Genomic DNA, 5,297 nt, shown 5'->3' on the forward strand with positions numbered 1-5,297 from the left:
GCATTTTACATAAACACTTTATAAAATCGATAATTTCGGTGACGCTCCGTATTTTAGGACGCACTTACTAACACGGCGGCCAACCCTTGTTAGAGAATAAATATGTGAGGGTGCCACATATTCACATAGGGGATAGAAAATCTTGTACCCATATATATATATATATATAATATGTGCATTGTGTACAAGGGTTGCTTTTCTACACACAGCTATATATATAATATACTTCTCGGCGTCCCCTAACCACTCGGCGATGATCAATAACATCCTTCGAAAACGTTACGTGACGAGTCGCCGTCGCCAGTCTTGATAAAAATATACAGACTGACGCAGCTGAAACATGGTTTATTTCGGTAAAGTAAATCGTATATAATATATTTTGTAAAAGAGCACCTGTTTTTTAGATATACATGCGGTTTGAGTGTTGTAGCGAGCTGTGACTATGCCTAAATAGATAATAACATAAATACGTATATAGCCATGCATTATACGCACTACGTTATATAAATATTTTATAATAATACCCACACAAGTGAGCGAACGGGTACCGATAATAATAATATAGAACTCATTTAAATCGACAATACTAGCGTATACAGCGCGTATACATCGATAATAATAATAGTAAGTAATAGTAGAATTCGCTAGCTATTAATAGTAAAGTACCTATTACTATTCTTATTCGATAAATACGCACCACGGCGAATATGCGCCACTATTATTATTATCGATTTGTACGCGCTGTATACGCTAGTAAGCTACTATTTTATACGCGCTGTATATTATTATAATTATCGCGCATTATTATCATAGCAACGGTCGCTAGGTAACGAGTTTTGCTAAGATGCAGCTATGAAACTATACATATACGCAAGGCCTTATTTACACTTTTTGCCTCCTTGGTCGAAAAAATATGTAGCCCCCCCTCTCCCAAAGAAAATATAAATATTTAAAAAGGGTCTGAGCCGGTGGGTTTTTTGGTACAAAAACAAGTCATATAGGAAAATCTTATGCCCTGTAGAATAGTCGAATTTCGTTCATTTTTTTTTTTATTTAAATATAGAAAACATATCGTAGGTAATAGTAGAATTCGCTAACTACTATTAATAATATTACTATTACTATTCGATGAATACGCACCACGACGAATATGCGCCACTATTATTATTATCGATGTGTACCCGCTGTATACGCTAATAAGCAACTATTTTATACGCGCTGTATATTATTATTATTATCATCGTTACGCGTTTGCGTATTTTTATCATAGCAACGGTTGCTAGGTAACGAGATTTGCTAAGATGTAGCTATGAAACTATACATATACGCAGGGCCTTATTTACTCTTTTTACGCTCTGGGTCGATAAAATGTGTAGTCCACCCCCCCACCCCCTCCCAACAGAAAATAAAAATAATTAAGGAGGTCTGAGCCGGTGCGTTTTTTGGTACAAAATCATGTCTTACAGGAAAAATCTCAAGTCCAATAGAATAGTTGAATTTCATTTTTTTTTCTTCTTTTATTTAATAGTAGAGAACATTTCGTAGGTCAGATCAAAGCCCGATTTTGAAAATTATAATTATAGAAGCATGTATTTAAATAATGCACAATATGCAACAATATTTTAATTATTGACAAAATGTATAACAACACACAATTGTAAACTATAAAATTGTACAGTTGTCACTTAACATTGATTGAAAAAATGAGTATAAATTACGCCATCATATGATAGCATTTTGTAGTAATAATATTATAATCACGAATAATATTATTATAATGTTATAATAATATTTTTTGTCAATCATTTCCTATCAGAAATGACTAGTCATTCAATGCAAAAAGTCCAAGTATGCAAACTTAAACAAATTCTTACCAAAAAAATATGTATATGATATTACACTGGTTGCCGCGCCACCCGGAGAAAATGTCTCCGTTGCCACCCCCCCCCCCCGTCTTTTCTTCGGAAGCCACTCGTCAAAAAGATATCCATTTTACTTTTATATAATCTAATAAGATAGATTAAAATAAGTATGTGCATTGGTTTCTTAAGTCAATTGTATGTTTTTTATCGTTTAAACTTCTAGGAATACATAAATGTTGGTGTTCACGCGGGGCGCATGTATACTCTGCCTGGAAAATAAAACAAGTAAAATTGGGTTCACGGAAACTCAGCCAGTGACAAAAAACAGGTAAAAATGAGTACATGTAAGCTTCGCCAGTAAAAAAAATCAAGTGACAGTAAGACTTTACAATTAATATAAATTATAATATACAGATTAAACAAAAAATCATAATTCTGTAATAATAATTATCCTTATTAAATAAGTATAATATGCCAAAAATATAAAAACTTAAAAATAAATATAATAATTTTTCGAACAAATCATACAAATTCCAATGGTCAGTATTATGTTAAAAAATATTAATAAACAATTTACTGTAATATTAAATAATCAAAAAAATTTGTAGGTATATTATATATTATGACAAGTTGATAACTAATATGATTTATATTTGAAAATCTGTTAATTTTTATTTTTTAATATGAATATAAAGCTTGTATTTTCAGAGAAAATATTATGATACTATTATGCAAATTTGTGTATGAATTTTTTATATTAAAGTCGAATACAATAAACCCTTTATTTATATCGGTTTTGTAGACTGTTGAAATTATACATTTTTGTGATATTTTTAATAATCACTTATCGTCTCATTAAGATATTTTTATCAAGATTCATATAGTACCATATGTTCTGAAGAATAAATATGTTTATATTTACGATCTAAATGGTGATATTTACGACAACTATACAGAAATATAATATTTATTATATTATGGATACACCTAATCTATAAACAAACTATACAGATATTTAGCACGTAATTCGTACGAATACGCACGCCTAAATTAAAAATTCGTCCGACCTTCCTTCCCCTCCAAAAACAAAAAATTCATGGGGGGGAGCAACACGTCTCGCCAGTCCCCCAGTGGTCCAAATTCACATTTTCGGAATTTTTATTCTGCAGACAGTTAGCACGTAATTCGCATAAATTCACACGCCTAGTTTGAAAATTCGCACGACTTTCCTTCCCCTCTATTAAATCCATATTTAATAGCTGAAAATAAAGTCAAAATGTTTGGAAAGTTGAATGATCTTCGGGAAATGCCGATAAAAACAATTAGCGAATAAATAATTATGTAAAGTACCTATGGTTATTATATTTTTTCTATTCTACTTGGATTATTTTTTTATTGAATACAGTTATTTACAATTCTAGATTGTTTATTAAAAATTGATTATTTTTTATTGACTATGGGTGTTTACTCAGGCTTTTTTACAGATTATTTAATCAACTAGGCTTTTTTATTTCATACAATTTTTTTCTATTTTACTTAGATTATTTTTTATCGACAGTTTTTTAAGGGTTTTTATAGATTTTTTTTGTATTGAATGTCAATTTTTTATTTACGAGATTTTTATTAGGATTTTTTATTAAGATTTTATTTATATTTTAATTTGTTTTTTCAAGCAAGATTATTTTATTAAATATAGATTTGTACTATTTAATCAATATTTTTTTATTGAATGTAGATTTTTTTATCAAAGAAGTACCAAATATAAGGACAGACAATTATTATGATTATAATATAATATTATTTCAATGAAAACAATATTATTTTTATTGATGTCAAATTAAAATGGACTTATGGTATTTAAATTTTGTTAAAAATACTTTTAAAAAGTATTCTGAAATACTTTAACACGTATTTTATTACAACTATTCAAATACTTGTATTCGAATACTTTACTAGACTGAATTGTTATACTTATTAATGTATGTACCTCATACATTTTTTTGTTTTGGAGGGGAAGGAAGGTTGTACAAATTTTCAAACTAGGCGTGCGAATTCGTGTGAATTACGTGCTAAATTTCTGGATAGTTTATTTATAGATTTTCGTTGGGGGAGGGGGGGCTGGCCAAACGTACGTTAAAAAATCATGATTTTTTCAAATACCTATATTTCCAAGCTTGTGATGGTAATATACAATCGATTTCATCATTATTTTACAAAGTATATAGAATAATACATGAAAGTATAAGTAATAAACATGCGCATGTAGTATATAACTGTATAAATAATAAATTCCTATTATTTTGTAGGTACAAAATAAATGTTGGACTATGGCCTGTGTTTATAAGGTATGCATTAAGAGCAATTGAAATATAAATAGTTTAAATTTATATACATAGTTTTCTATATAAAATCATTAAGTGGAAGATTATCACAGCTTGACGCAGGTACATTTTATTTTGTTTTTGATAATATGTGATGACGATAAATATATAATATTATGCTTTTTAGTATCGAAACCATGGAGTTTAATTAATACAATTTTGTTTCATCTGTGATATAAATGCTATTTTCCTCGTTCCAAATGCTTTCAAGAATATGACATTCTACGCTTTTAAGCTGTACCTATTAGAATCGTGTGATGAATATGTGTAAAGTCTTTATGCATATGGTTTTATCTACTGCAAATGAAGCAATCAAAAATCTTAATATAATATTATAGTGCAACGATATGTATCCGATCGATGAGAATTGTAATATTGACTCTTTATAGTGCTGGTCATGCATTTAGATATACATTTAATATCTAAACTGTATATGTATTTAATGGTTATTAGGCAGGGGTATGATATTTTTTATAATAATACATGATTTTAACGAAATTATGATATTTCCCCCTATTTTTCCTTATATATTCACGAAAATATTGTGATTTTTCCATATTAGGCTTTAATGAAATTATGATATTTTTAATTATTTTAGCAAGATTTCTGTATTTACACGCAGACAGCTGCGTTTTTATAAAAACTAGTACATTTTAACGTATATTCACATTAATGTATATATTTTTAAGTTTCAGCATAAATACTACGTATTTAACGAAAAAATGAGTAAATTATATATATGAACAGGTATTATATTGCATTTAATTGTTGTATATTGGATATCATTGTATCAGTATAAAAAAGTCAAAAATAATACATTTATATCACAACAAAAACCTTTCGTAAACTACGTGTAAAAATGGAAAGCTATGATAAACATTCATCGAAATTTTCAAGGAAGCATCTACAGGCATTCTATTTTTAAATTAAAACAAAATAAAGAAATCGAGTGAATATCTAATGTTTAAAAATATGAATTTCAAACGCTCATAAAAATTTAATTTGACTTTCTTGTAGACATTTTTTTTTTTTGAAAAAGGTAAACAAACTTATG

The sequence above is a fragment of the Acyrthosiphon pisum genome, chromosome A2 (assembly GCF_005508785.2).
Source record: "Acyrthosiphon pisum isolate AL4f chromosome A2, pea_aphid_22Mar2018_4r6ur, whole genome shotgun sequence".
NCBI lineage: Eukaryota > Metazoa > Arthropoda > Insecta > Hemiptera > Aphididae > Acyrthosiphon > Acyrthosiphon pisum.